Genomic DNA, 16,007 nt, shown 5'->3' with positions numbered 1-16,007 from the left:
GATAAACTCAATATTTAGACACGGTCCCAAACTTTCCAGTGTAGTGTATTTTTCCCCCAGTAGATCCTAAACCCAAGGCCTGTAGACATATTCTTTGATTCTCCTCCAAGGCTTGGTACATGTTTGGGGCTCATGAATGGTTGCTAAGTAAGTGAATGAAAAACATAATGAGTAAAAAAACACCAAAAAAAAATATGTTTAATTTTTCAAAGCAGCAATACATATAAAAAATGGCACCCAACTTCAGGTCTTTTGTACTATTCAAATCTCAGAGGAGATTCAGCTTTCTGTGTTGCTTAAAATTCATAGAATTTAATTTAAGCTCTACCCCCTTTAAAAAAAAAAAGATTAAAAATTTGCAAATACACAATTTTGTACAGTGCCTTTGAAGGGGCCTCTGCAAGTGAGGAGTGCCCAGGGTACACACTTCATTACTATGGTTGCTGATAACTTGCTTCTACTCTGCTCCAGGCCTGCCTACCTTCTTGCTTCCTCAAAAGCCCACTCCTAGTCTAGCCGCTTAGCAAGTTCCCCTCCACCTTCACTCCTAGTCATCCTCTACCACAGATGCTTGATTTTTTAAAAAGTGTGGTAAGATACAAATAACATAGTGTTGCCCATTTTAACTATCCTTTAATGTACAGTATGGTGGCATTAAATAATTCACAACGCACCAGGCACCGTGGCCCTCACCTGTAATCCTAGTGATTCGGGAGGCTTGAGGCAGGAGGATCACAAGTTTGAGGCCAGCCTCAGCAACTTAGGGAGACCCTGTCTTAAAATAAAAAATAAAAAGCACTGGAGATGTAGGTCAGTGGTAAAGCACCACTGTGCTCAATCCTCTGTCCCCTCCAACAAAATTTACAATGTTGTGCTCATTTCAGCAGCACATAGACTAAAACTGGAATTATACAGAGAAGATCAACATGGCCCCTGGACAATGATGATATGAAAATTCATGAAGTGACCCACTACCATGATAGAAGCAGTGAGATTCATAGTTACTACAGCATTTGGGGGAAAGGAAGCTCCCCAAACAGCCTTTTATCACAAAGACCAAATTCTTTAGCAGAAGAGCTGGGGAGAGAATCAAGGGTGTTGAGGTGGCCTGTGTCCTGGTGGCTTGAAACCACACAGAGGGAAGTCCATTAAATGCTCACAAATGCTTAAAAAAGAAATCCGTAACATTGTACAACTATCACTGCTATCTATATCCAAAACTTTTATTATTACAGTAGAAACTATACCCGTTAAATAACTCCTCCTTTTTCTCTCTCCCTTCTGTCTCTAGTAATCTGTACTTTATGTCTGCATAAATCTGCCTTATTCTAGAGTGCCTAGATAAATGGAACCTTCTCATATCTGTCCTTCTGTATCTGGCTTATTTCACTACAGTATCATAGACCTTGATGTTTTCAATGGTACTGTAGTCTATACCCAGATTTCATTCCTTTTTTTAATGGCTGAATAACATTCCATTTTATGTGTACACTACATCTTGTTTGTCCTTTCCATTTGGGCTGGTTCTACCTTTTGGATATTGTTATGCTGCTGTGAACACTGATGTACAGGATCTTTTTTTTTTTTTTTTTTTTTTTTGCAACTGAGGATTGAACCCAGGGGCACTTAACCACTGAGCCACATCCCCAGCCCCTTTTATTTTTTATTTTGAGATAAGAACCTCACTAAGTTGCCGAGGCTTGCTTTGAACTTGTTATTCTCCTGCTTTGGCCTCCTGAGCTTCTGGATTACAGGTGTGCACCACTGTGTCCAGCTATAAGGATCTTTAAAAATACTTTCTTTGAATTCATTGGGTGTATGCCTAGATGAAGAATTGCCAGGTCATATACAGGGACAGTTGAGCTTTGTAAGGAACCATTACTGTTCTCCACAGCAACTATACCATTTTACACTCCCACTAGAAATGCACGAGGACTCTGATTTCTCTATATCCTTATCAACACCTATATCTCTTTTTTTATTATTATTATTGATATCCTAGTAGGTGTGAAGTGGTATCTCATTGTGGTTTTACCTTATTATTTTTTGTAGCATTTAGCACTATATGAAGTAGTCATGTTCATTTTTCTTCGTTTCTTAGTCCAGAAGTCTACAAAACCAGGGTCATTTCTGGGTTTGCAGCCTCCAGAGCTGTCCTTATCACATATGTCATTTATTCTATTGAGTAATTGATGATATAGATGATGTGTGCAGAACCCCATGGCTATCATCGCTAATTTACTTGTCCTATGATTAGTGCCTAAATAAGAGCACATGAATTAGGTAACAAATCCATGATTTGTATCAGGCATCCAGGAAATCCTTCTGGTAGCCTTGAGCAAACGGACACCATTATCTTAGGAATTCTAAAAGCGAAGACTAAACACAATTTAAATAAAACTATGTGTTATAAAAGATGTGCATGATCCTCAAATTAAATTCAGTAATTAGAATTAAAATTCAAGGTGAATCAATTAACATATATATATTTTTTGTACTTGAATTGAACTCAGGGGCACTTAACCACTGAGCCACATCTCCAGCCCTTTTTTTGTAATTTATTTAGACACAGGTTCTCACTGAGTTGCTCAGGGCCTTGATAAATTGCTGAGACTGGTTTTGAACTTGCCATCCTCCTTCTTCATCTTCCCGAGCTGCTGGGATTACAAGCATGCACCACTGCACCTGGCTAATAAATAATTTTCATAAAACCTGCATGGAGAATCATATACTGCTTCCTTTTTAAGATACCCAAAACTAAGGTTACACTGTGACAAGTGTAAATAGGACTAACACTATCTCACTAGAGCGCTGGGAGGAGCTTTGTCACTGAAACCCAAGACTTAAATCGCTAACCACCAAGTCAAGTTGGGTGGATAGATAGGAAAGTCACGGTGCTGCCCAATTTTTCATTTATAACTGTGGGGAAAACAAAATTTCATCCCATAAACCAAAGTGTGAAGATTACTGAGTCATTCAGAACAATATGAGATCTTAACACATGGCTTCTGTGCATTTTATAAACACAATTTCACAACTGAAAGCTCTCAATGATTCCATCCCTATTGCTAAAGATCAGAGTCACTGGATAAAGGGATCCTGGAAAAGGCCTAGGGAACTACAGCACACAGCCAGGACCTGGGTTAGCGGTGCACCATAGTGAGTTGCAAAGTACACAGCAGCTCATCATCCCCTGTCCCTCCTAGCTCCCCTCCCAGCCCATATGATCTGTTTGCTAATGTCTCAAACACAAATCAGGCTTACTGTGTTGTTCCTGGTCACTCTGTTACTGAACCAAGTTGCATGATGACAGAATTTTGAACTCAGGAAGTTTGTGGCTGTGAAGAGCTCAGAGTATTTAACATATGCTCATATGAAGTCCTGTAAAGGGAACAGAAGAAGAAATCAGATGGGCCCTTGAGCACATAGAGGACAGAAGACCCACCTGAGGACAGCTATCTTGGCCAGAAGCAGGGTTCCCCTGGGTTCCAAACCGACATGGGTACCTTGCAAGGTCCAGAGAGAGGTGAGAATAATTTTTGTAGTTGTATAGTCTTTTCCCTAAATTGTGTAAATTTCTTCAAGTTCCTCCAAGACCTGGAGGTTGACCCAGCCTTTGCTTTTGTCTAGCCTTCCTCAGAAATTTTTGAAAATGCTTTCAGTCATTTTCTATAGAGAAATGTTGAAAGATACACTAGTGAGTTTCTGGGCATCCCCTACAGGGCTTAGTACTGATCTGTCCACACTGCAGAGTTTGGTGACAAATGGACCTGACATGTAAAAATAAATAAAAACCAAGTACTATTAATTGTGTGTTTCTGAGTGTTCTAGTCACTTTTTCACTGCTGACACCAAAAGACCTGACAAAAACAATTTTAGGGGTGGAAGCATTTATTCAGGGGCTTGCGGTCTCAGAGGTCTTAGTCCATAGACAATTGAGATCTATTGCTCTGGGCCCGAGATGAGGCAGAATATCACGGCAGAAGAGTGTGGAGGAGGAAAAACAGCTCAGGATAAGGCACAAGGAAGCACAGAGAGAGAGACTCCCTCGCCACAGCTACAATATGCACCCTAAAGGCACCTCCTCAAGGACCCACCTCCTCTAGCCATACTATACCTGCCTGTGTTACACAGTTAATTCATTCAAATGGTGCTGCATTGATTAGGTGAAGGCACTCAAAACCCAATTATTGCACCTCTGTACTTTTCTGCACTATCTCACACATGAGATTTTGGGGGACACCTCACATCTAAACCACATCTCTAATATTCATTCACCTGACACATTTGGCTTCAGATGTTCAGACTTTACTTATTTTACCCAGAAGACCTTGATTAGAGAAACCGAACATCTATGCCTGAGAACTGGGACAAGAGACTCAGGGAGAGAAACATGCTTTTGCTCCATGACCCTTTGTACAAAAAGAACCAATGAAATAATTTCCCACTTGTTTTTTTTATCATTTGGCACATAGACTAATATATGTTGTCTTATTCACTGTCAACTAGAAAAAGTAAAATCTCACCACAGATGCTGGCACCATGCCACTTAGATTTTTTAGCCACCAAAATTGGGAGCCAAATAAACCTCTTAAAAAAAAAAAAAAAGAAAGAAACTCTCTCTCTCTCTCTCTCTCTCTCTCTATATATATATATATATATATATATATATATATATATGAATGAATGAGTGAGGCCTGTGGCTTTTAGGTTAATATGTTATTTATTTTTACTCAAATACCACTAATTAAAATAGATTGGTACTAACCACTTTGAGTGTACTGTAAATCTCCTTACACAGTTAAGTCTGACTGATTGGAGTCAGAAGTGAGAATTCTAAAATGGCAACCACTGCCATACACCACCACTAAAGGCCTCTGCTGGCCCTTGTGGACTTTGACATTCAATCGGAGAAGAAACCCATTTGCTGTGAGAAAGTCCTAGCCGGACGTCAGCATGAGGGAGCGAGTCAACTTGGGTGCTCCCCGGTGAGGTCTGGAAGAGATGAGTGGAATAGTCTCAAAAGAGTCCATTTCTGATAGGAGTTCTGTAAACTTCCTGATCCCAGAAGCAGCAGCATCCCTCAGGCCCAGGGGCTTTGCCCCCTGCTCCCCGTTTGTCTTCCCTGGCAGTTACTCACTTTTTAAGGCCTCTATAATCAATCCTGACCCTCCACTTTTAGGCTCCATCATTTGTTAGGTAGGAACTTGGTGGGCATTTCATATTTCTTCCCTTTCAGCCCCAGAAAGTGGCATTAGCAGGGAAATTCTAAAGCAAGCAGAAAACTGGCATAGCTAATTTAGGCTAATTAGGACTGCGGAAGCCGATTCCTACTTCAGAGCTTCCCCTACCCTCCCGTGTCTCCACCTGATTGCTTTGTCCAGCAGCAGACCCAGGAGGCACTTCCAATTACATCACATCCTCTTCAAACACCAAACCACTCAAGCTAATTTTATCCTATTAAACAGACTGAAGGATCCAGAAGAAAGGTTCTCTCCCCTCCCCAAAAGCTTCAATTACCAGGGTCTCTGATTTTCATCGCTTCAATCCTATGTGCACTGCTAAATACTTTTCTTTTCTTTTTTTTTGCTTAGCCTAGCCTTCTTGATTTAGATGAAAAGCAAATATCATGAGCAGGTCTTTACAGCTCTGGTAAAGTGACATTAGGAGTAGAGCTAAAAAGAAACACCCTGCTTATTAGCATGGTTAATCAAAGTCAAGTCTGAAGTTGCCAAAGACATTGGAATCACACAAATCTCGGCACCTCTCTGAATATTATTACCATTTTGAGAAATTTCTAAAGTTTTATTTTTTCTCCTCCCTTCTTTTCCTTTCCCTCCCTCTACTTTCCTGCCCTCCCTCCCCACCACTCCCTCCTTTCCATCCTCCATTTTGTTTTATTTCTTTGACTTGGGGTCTGGGGTCTAAGTTGCCCAGACTAGTCTTGAACTCGTGAGCTCAAGTGATTCCCCCAGTTCAGCCTCCCAAGTAGCTGGGACAACAGGCATGTGCCACCATGTCCTGCTCCTTTCCCCCTTTAAATAACTTTTTGCAAAATTTATCAGTAGTCAACAAACAGAAAATTGTGATTTCCTAAAAATAAATATGGAATAAGCGACTTGATTGTGAAAAAAAATGTAAAGAAGTTTAGCAAGACGAATAACAGTCATTCATCATTTGGTCAGTTTACGTCTTTCTAGCAAAAGGACATAAATAACATATTTTTCATGACAACTATACCCAGGGAGTGACTGTTATAAAGAACGCACTTTTAAATTTCTAAATTCAAAATGAACTTTCTACTCAATTTTGACCCATAGAAATTTTAATCTGGAAGATTTTAATTTTTTTTTCTGATAACAACAAAAACAGAATCGTGTTCTAATTCTTAATATAAAGTCATTTCCCAGTTTAAGACTTGGAATCAAACTGGAACAATTTAATTGTTCGCAATTCCTTTTTGGAGAAAGATTTATAAAAGCCACCTTGAAAATCCTTGCTTTAAGAAGACATGTCGAGTAAAGATATATGAATTTACATGAAGGGAGTTACAGTCTCTGAAAGACTTGGAAAACTGTTTTTGAAGTGAAATACATCGACTGTGCAAAGCATCGCTCTTCTCCACGACAAGAAATAGGTTTGACACATCTTAAAAGGCACCAAGGTAACAAAGAGAAGTTTTCCCACCTCAATATCATCTGGCCGCCTGGAGGATCCTTTTGCAATGACAGAAAGATTTTTCGTTTCTCTTAGAAATTTGTTATAACTTTTAAAGACCAGTGGTGTGCCTCGATGCGTTCGTCAGTTTTAATTTCAGAAAATCTCATCTATATTCTATGTCATCAGTCCAAACTATTGAAATGAAATGTTTGCTTTTTTAAATAATCTCTTGCCTTTAGCGGAAAACCTACCCAGTGATTCTCCCACAATTGTTCCCATTCCACAGGTATCAAAAAACAGAAAACGTGGTCTTGGGACAATTGTTCTTATGCCTCCCCACCCCAGCCCCCAAAGAAACAGCTGCTAAACCACTATCCATCCAAACTCTGTTTGGGCCAATTTTCTTAATGTTTCAGCAAAGCTTAATCTGTTGGCATAAGTGTTTAGTCCCATTAACAGCTAAAGTGACAGCCCACAACTCACTGTGCTGTCAGTAAACAAGGAATGTGAGGAATGGCTTTTAAACAATGGCTAAGCCTCAAGCCATTTTGTCTTCAGATGCTGTGAGACTTGTCCTCGCCAGAGCTGCCTCCCTCCCACAGCCTTACTTCTGCTGAAAAGGCACCTCCCTCTCCTGTCTTGTTATTAGCTGATTAGATTTGTCTGGTTCAATTTACTCTCCTCTGATTGGCCATCCAGGACATGCAGGTTATTAAAATAAGCCAGCCATCACTATTTTGGGGAAGAACAAACTTTGGTGAAACCTGGAAGATGAGTGAGTTTGTCTACACAGGATTTGTTGGAATAACCCCATCCAGTCTAATGTGGGACAGATTCTTTGGGGCAATAGCAGAATTTTTCTGATCTTTATGTAATCTATTTTGCCTGGAGAATAGAGAACATGATCAGATGTGTGAGTGGACCTCCCTACCCACAGAAATGATCCCACAAAGGCAGTCAGGCATAATATCCAGAAATGGGTATTATGTTTACCCTCTTTTTTTGTTTTTGTTTTTGTTTTTTTTTGTTTTTTTTTTGGTTTTGGGGATTGAACTCAGGGGCACTTAACTATGGAGCCACTTCCCCACTTCTGTTTTTATATTTTATTTAGAGACAGGGTCTTGCTAAGTTGCTGAGGCTGGCCTCCAACTTGTGATTCTCCTGCCTCAGCCTCCTGAGCCACTGGAATGCATATTCTTTTTAAACATGTAACTTCTTTGGGGAGGCTTTCTAGAATATTTTAATGAGTACATAGTTCTTTCCTATTATCTGCTCAGTTAGCATTTCTCTGTCACTTATGCTATTTCTTCTACCTCTTTTTACTGCTCTCCAACCCTTAGATCTCTCCCATCACCCCCAATGCCCACCCTCAATTTATAAATATCAACAAAGGAGAGTATTCTTGACCTCAGGATCTTTAAAAGACTCCGGGATTAAGGAGATTCCCCCAAGGGATCCAGGCTACTCATTGGGAACTTTTACAACCTTTTCATGTGAGCTCGAATCTCCCTCTTGGCCAACAATAAACACCAGATCTTCCCCTGAACCTACCACTGACTGAAGGTATCTTGCACATGGTATTCAGACTCTCTCATGCATGCTGTCCTGCATTGCTGAGTCGAAAGGAGTTGTTTTGAGTGCTGTATTCCAGGAGGCTGAGGTTGGACTTGTTAACAGAGGAGGAAGAGAAAGGCTGTATGTAAGTGGAGAAGTTGACAGAGCCAGTAGGGAATTTTGAAACTCCTTTCTCAATCTCTATCAAATTAAAAAATGTGCACAGTAAGAGGCAGAAAGAGACCAAGAAGAGGTGCATTTCTTTCTTCTTTCAATGTGCAGATTTTGTACTTGGAGTTATGTTTCTCTGGAGTGCTTCCTCACAACACCTGTATCCTTGCAACCCCCACCCTGTGTGCTTTGTGGTGGCTGTTTGCTCTTCAACACCATTTGAAGCATCCCTTCCTTTGGGCAGCCATCATCCCTAACCCCCAGGGTCCCCCAATCCCAGATGATTTTGGTACCTCCCCTCTGGGTTTCGATCTGGGCTCTCAAAGTACTATAATATACTGGGTAGTAATGACTGATTTTTCTGATTTCTTTATCTTGATCTATCGTTATGTTAGTGCAATGCAGATCACCAACTATTTGCCGAATAGCTACTAATAGCTACTATATTCCTCGTCCATTGAGGAATCCGACTAGGTGATGGATTATCACAACTGTCATTTGCCTGACTCCATCTTGTTTCCTGTCACATCACTGCCTGCTTAGGAGTTTTTGGGGGGCTTCTAAGATCTAGTTGTCCTAACATGCATCACCTCTCCACACACATCTACAAGATAGCCATTCTCAAAGAATACTCTGTATGCATGTGTGAGTAAGTACGTGTGTACTGTTTAATGGTTTATTCTATTCTGCTATGCTTCCATGATATGTAGCTTCCTCTGTCTGGAATACCCTAGTAGACTCAGAAAATTTCTCTGCAACTTCAAGTGTCCACATTTTTATTATCCACTGCCTCCTCAGGCCCCGACTCTATTCATGGGCATCTTCTTTTGTATACCTTGTCTGTCTTATAAAAACCTCCCTTAAGCAATTTCTATATTGTGTTGTATGGAATTTCTTTCAGGTCACAGATACTCCCCCTCTGAGCTCATAGGTGTGGGGTCTGCATGTTTTTTTATTGCATTATATGCCTGGAACCAAGTGGGTGTCCAGAGCATAAGTATGTGCTTCATAGCTTAATGAGGATCTGGTTCCTGGGCAAAAAGTTGTGAGTGATCCAAGTGATCCAGCCCCTTGGTTGCTCTCATTCCACAGGCCTAAGCTCTATGGTATCTCTGTGCACTCCCACCTCTTCAGGGACATTACGGAAGGTGGGCTAGTGGACACCACCCAGAGGTCAGTGCCTGCCACTATCTCCCTCACCCAGTCCTCCAAGAGATGTGGTCCAGTTCTCCAGGGTCCCTCAGTACATATGTCTTTGTGCTCTTTGTATGGTAGCCACACATGCCCAATTCTGATCCTTAAGTACAGCTTGGAGCTTCTAGCCTCTGTAGCCTTGATCATGTCCCTCTGCCAGAGCTGTCTGGCTTTCAATTTTACTTCTGAGTTCATGTCCAAGCATTCTTTTTTGTACTGGAGATTGAACTCAGGGGAACTCGACCTCTGAGCCACATCCCCAGCCCTATTTTGCATTTTATTTAGAGACAGGGTCTCACTGAGTTGCTTAGCATCTTGCTTTTGCTGAGGCTGACTTTGAACTCACGATCCTCCTGCCTCAGCCTCCCAAGCAACTGGGTTTACAGTGTGTGCAACTATACCTGGCCTGTGAAATCATTCTTAAAACTTACCTTTAATTCATTTTATTGGCAAAGTTTTGTTTATTCTCCAAACTGGAATTGATCTGTCCTCCTAGGGGCTTGTTGTTCCTGCTTAAAGGTACTAATTATGTCTGCTTGTTATTGTCACCCTGCCTATTGGCTGAGACTAACTCATAGTTGTTTTCACCCCTCGGGGTCTGGTATAGTCTCTTGCACAAAGTAGGTGCTCAACCAATTCTGGTCTCAGCATACATATTTACTGTTCCAAGGAGCCACCCCTTGACTTCCTTATGTGTGCTTTGTGTGTTTACCTTTAGGTTCCTATGTTGCTCAGGGGTCTGTCAGCTTCGGGATGGCAAGGATTGTATCTCCCTCATCCACAGTAGTATGCCTAATATCTAGCATAGGACTGACCTCCACAAACATTTGTTGAACAAATGAACTTTAAAAATTAGCAAATATGAGTTGTTGACAGGACAACTCAAGAAGGAGCTATCCTGGGGCCTGAGGAATGGTAACCTTTTAAGATATTTGATTGAGTAGCTCTGTGTTTGCATTTCACTTTCAGAAGTATGTGGGAAAGTGTAAATGCTACCTTCAAAGCAAAGGGATAGTCAGTAACTGTCTAGAGATATCAAAGAGTGTGACTCCTGAGGAATGAAGCAGGATTCAGAGATGGTGGGAGAGAGTTGGCGGGATGGTAGGAATGGAGCCAGGATGTGGCGGCTGCAAATCTCCAAGTCACCTTACTTTAATGACTGGGGACAAGTATGCCCATTCTCCTACTGCTTACATTTAGTGGGGGTGATGTGTTGTGATGGTCTGACGGAGGTCCCAATATGGTAGCCTGTACTTAGAGCATGTCCAATGCTCTTGGTACAAATTCAATGACAGTTGAATTTATAGATTTAATTGTAATTGCCCCTTGGCTGAGCTTCAGGAAGGGTGGATGTTTTTTGGGGGGTTAAGGGTTGGGAGAAAAAAAAAAGTGTTCCAGCTTTATTTGGAATGGGAGTCCTTCCATGATGAGGAAATGTTTTATTATTTTGGAATTTAAAGGTTATTTAAATTTTGTCATCAGTGTATCTGTTGATGGTTCGTCATAGAGTAAGATTCCTTTTCCTAGCTTAGTTGTAAGCCTCCCAACTTTGCATGCACAATTTTCACTCCAAATGGGAACAAATAGGCTATATTCAAAACTGAGAATGAAAATTCATTGCAAAACCTTTCCAAGAGCTGTATTATTAAAGTTACCATCATTCAATTGGCTATTATCAAGGCAAAAAAAAAAAAAAAAAATTAAGGTACAGATTGTGAGCACTGAATTCTCTTTTCTCCCTGTGCTTGTAAATGAATGTTTTCAGCTTCCCCATCCATCTTCATTAACATTGTGAGCAATTTGTATTGGTCTTGCAATGCAGCATCTGTACATTGTGCAGATGTATGTGATGTTCTGGAAATGGGCAATTTAATATGAAAAGCACACCATGTCTCAGATTTTATTTTAATTTTACAAACAGTAATTTCTGCCAGGAATTATTCCATGATTTGTGCATAATTTCATGCAGATGGTTATTTAAATATAAATGGAGAAATCTGTCATTTAATAGTGTGTCTGCCTCCACTTGGGGTGGCATTCCTACATTTTAACAGAATGCCATAAATAAAAGGTAAAAACATCTCTATGCCACATATAGTCAGAAGATAATTGTGCCTGTCTGTTAATTGTCCTTTGGGTGACCGCCAATTAACTTTCTTAATATTTTCCAGTTTCTTTAAAAAAAAAACTTAAATGCGGTCTCTTTTTTTGTGAAATGTGTTTACAGTGTAATGAAAAACCTCTTTGTTTACCTAATTAAGGCGACATTCTCCTGGTAGTAAAAACAGAACTCCTCTCTTTGGTGACCAACCCATTTTCCTCCTCTGCAAAGCTACCTTTAGACTCTAAACTAACCCGGGAGAGGTAGAAGGATGAACCTAGGTAAATAGGATGTGGGCCTGTGCAGAACATTTTATTAAAAAAAAAAAAAAAAAAAAAATATATATATATATATATATATATATATATATATATATATATATGCATTTTTTTTTGCCAAAATGTCACACAGTTGTTTGCATTAAGTTTTGTAATAATGAAAGGAGACAACAGGAGGGGGGGGAAATATTAATACTCTGATTAACTTTTGTTTGAACAAGATCTAATTTAGTAGCAACAGGTTTGAATTTTTAGATGCTATTACACAACATTGCTGACATCAATAACCTGTGACACTCATCAAGCAAAAACCATGAGCTTAAAAAATGGTGATGAGAATTTATAAAACGGAAAAAGAAAACATACTGCTTCTATCCAAAGTTCTGCTTGCTATCTTGCCATCCTATCTGCCATTTCCTCACCTATTCTAGTCAAAGAGGTATGAAGACTTTTTGCAGACCAACTGACCTCTATGAATGAATGTGAGTCTAACTTAGAGCAGAGAGACATTTTCCTATCCCTAAAAGATGCTTCGACAGCAAGAAGTACAAAAGTAGAAAAATAAAGGTGTGAGCTGGGCACAGTGGCACATGCCTGTAATCCCAGAAGCCAGGGAGGCTGAGGCAGGAGGATCATGAGTTCAAAGCCAGCCTCAGCAAAAGTGAAGCACTGAGCAATTCAGTGAGACCCTGTCTCTAAATAAAATACAAAATAGGGCTGGGGATGTGGCTTAGTAGTTGAGTGCCCCTGACTGCAATCCCCAGTACCAAAACAAACAAACAAACAAACAAACAAAAACAGAAAGGTTTTCATTTTCAGTTTTGCATATAGCCTATTTGTTCCCATTTGGGGTGAAAATTGTGCATGCGAAGTTGGGAGGCTTACAACTAAGGTAGGAAAAGGAATCTTACTCTATGAGGAACCATCAACAGATATACTGACAACAGTAACCTTTAAAGGGGTGTGTGTGTGTGTGTGTGTGTGTGTGTGTAAAGATGTGTTGGACCTCCTGATGCCAGTTCTAGCGTTCTGTTGACTCTCAGATCTGTATCTCTGACCTAAATCTTTTCTTCTTTTGCACTTTTAAATCTCTTAATGGTAACAGGGCAACTGCCTTTGGAAAATCAGTTTCCAATTCAAAGCAAGTATGCTGAAATTCAAGAAATTATTTTCTGTCCTTGTCTCCCTCCTCAATTCTATTGTTGTCTTGAGATTGACTTTGAAGTTTTTTTCCTTATTGTTCATGTCAACTGGGTTACCCATTCAATCCCAAAAGCACTTTCTTTACAGCCTCAGGACACTGCAGCAATTCCTACGCCTACAGCAGGGAGAGATGTCATCTTCTCACCTATATTTTTGCCCACTTTACTCTTTCCTAAAGCATCCTGGAGTAGCTGCTTGATGTTGGAAACTGGCAAGAGCCCTGGTTAGGAATTAAGAGAATAAGGGATTATAGTCCCTGGTTGAGCCTCCTGAACTATTAACTTCCTTCCAGCCTTCACATCCTGTGCTTCCAGAGGTCTGCATTAGAACCCCTATCCTGGCTCCTGGGGTTCTGGGACAATTGCTGTCCAGCTGTTATCTATGTTTTCCTTCCCTCTCCTTGGGCATATGCTTCCCATGTAATAATCCTGCAAGCCTAGATGTAACTGAATATTTTTAATTCTCTTTAATTTATGAAAGGTTAGCATGATGTTGTGGTTAAAATAAACTCAAGTCAGACTACCTGGTTTTGAATCCAGCTTTACCACTTATCACTTACCACACGACCTTGGACAAGTCATTAAACCTCTATGAAAACCTTTATGAATCCCAGTTTCCTTATCTATCAAAAGAAACAACCCTGTTTACATAGGGTTATGAGGACTCCATGGGATGATCATAGCAGACCTTAAAATGAAGCCTAGGGCTTAACAGATTCTGAAGATTAAGATGAAATAGCCTCTCATTTTCATATCATAGATAAATCAGTAAAATATACAGAAACATGCAGGACACAAGTGACTCATAGTATTATCTTTTTTCTTTTTGTAGTATTGGGGATCGAACCCAGGGGCTCCTGCATGCTAGGCAAGTGCTCTACCAATAATCTACATCCCTAGCCCCCTTTTAAAAAATAACATTAGTTATAGCACCTGTCTTCACAATTATGCCTGATAGGAACCCACGCTTTTATCACATCATAAAAAAACTTACACATGCTTATCTTATCTTCATCATAACAATGTCTACTCCTAAGAGTGGAACATCTCTTTCTTAATAGCTGTGTACACATACAGTGTCAAAAAGGCCAGTGGATTTAGTCATATAGTAAATGACATTTAGAAAAATGAAAAAAAAAAAAATCTTGGGCCTATCTAAAAAAGCAGTTTTCAGAAATCTTAGTTGTATGCATTGAAATAAACATTTAAAAAATGTTAAACTGTGGCATTATTGTAAGTTTCAAATGCTAAGTCTCTTTTTTCCTCCCTAGTAAGAGGCCTGCGGTTTGTTAGGCTTGAGTCATACTTGACATACCCATATTTTGAACAATCTTTTTATTGTTGTTTTTGAGACAGGGTCTTGCTAAGTTGCCCAAGCTGGCCTCTAACTTTGATCCCCTTGTCTCAGCCTCCCGAGTAGCTGGGATAACAGGTACAGGTCATTGCTCTCTACTTTTTTGTCGATTCATAGCAATCCTAAATTATTTAGCTAATAGTGTTTAATGAATATATGACACTAAACTTGATGAGATATAATGTTAAATAGCTCCTATATTATGGAGGTTAAACTCCAGAAGGGATGATCTGGATATGTCATTGAAAAATCAAGTAGGTTGATCCGAATAGCATACTCACCCTATGTTTACCATGTAAGAAGTATGTACAATTATTTCCAATAGAAAATATCACACTGAAGTGATATATTGATGAAGGAAAAAGTTGAGATTAGCACACAATGTATACTGATTACAGAATTACTTTGTTTTAAAGCTCAAAGTTGATTATTCAGAAAGATACGCTGGCTGTTTCTCCGGTTTTGGTCTTCATAAAACCCTAAAAGAGAAAGTTTGTCACTAACCCCACTCCCCTACTCCTTTCTCTCTATCTTGTAATTTCAGTTAATTCTTTGTCCTGTGCTGAATTCTTTTTTTTTTTAATATTTATTTTGGTTGTAGATGGATACAATACTTTCATTTTATGTATTTATTTTTATGTGGTGCTGAGGATCGAACCCAGTGCCTCACACATGCTAGGCAAGTGCTCTACCACTGAGCCACAACCCCAGCCCTCTGCTGGATTCTTCTGGCCATGCCCTTCTTTTCCCTGCCCACTCCTGACATTCTGCCACTCCAGGGTCCTGAATAACCTAAATGCAGCTTCACAGGAAGCATCGCACCACAGGTAACAAGCTGGTAGGTCCACAACTACCACCCAAAGAAACAAAATAGCAAAACCCCACCAAGCCTCCAGAACTCATCTTTTGTTTTCCCAGCAGTGGGTATTCTGGGTTTGTTTGACATGCATTTTTTCCAAATCCAAAAATTTGGATTCCATATTTAAATATTATTGTCTTGACCGTGAAGATTCATGTTTGTGACCAGTCCTCTGAAAGAATGTCCAGATCTCTGAGCTGTTCATGAGAAGAATCTAGCCAGTGAACTGAGCAAATTGAAAACCAAAACACATATGTGAATAATTAGTAGCCAATGATTTGGGGACAGTAAATCACAAGTTTGATTAAACTGTGTCCTTAGAAAAGAAACAGAAATATTAGGGACTTAAGACTGTTGTAAATCGTGAGCAACTGTACATGGAACTCTTTCCTTGCAAATGTTGATATTTCTGCTCACAAATAAATGTCAGAGAAAAAAAAATACAGATATTATAAATTGTTAATAGTAAAACACCAGTGATTTTTTTGAAAATGTTTCGATGATAATTAAAGAAAATAATTAAAGACTGATATCCTAATTCACATTCTTTACAGTAATTTTATTATCCTTTCTTTTTTGCCATGTTTCTAATTCCATGCATCAACTTCCATGGAGACATAACCCATGCAAGCTA

At 39.7% G+C, this 16,007-nt stretch overlaps 1 non-coding gene across 1 annotated transcript; it reads left to right on the top strand.

Moving 5' to 3' along the window:
• The first annotated feature begins 871 nt into the window (after positions 1-871).
• Positions 872-978, top strand: LOC143396001 (U6 spliceosomal RNA). The gene has a single exon (XR_013090902.1). It is a non-coding gene; the product is annotated as a U6 spliceosomal RNA (small nuclear RNA).
• The last annotated feature ends 15,029 nt before the right edge of the window (positions 979-16,007 follow it).

Source organism: Callospermophilus lateralis, chromosome 3 (assembly GCF_048772815.1).
Source record: "Callospermophilus lateralis isolate mCalLat2 chromosome 3, mCalLat2.hap1, whole genome shotgun sequence".
Taxonomy (NCBI): domain Eukaryota; kingdom Metazoa; phylum Chordata; class Mammalia; order Rodentia; family Sciuridae; genus Callospermophilus; species Callospermophilus lateralis.
The sequence above is the reverse complement of the archived record's forward strand: the minus strand, read 5'-3'. Positions and strand labels throughout refer to the sequence as shown.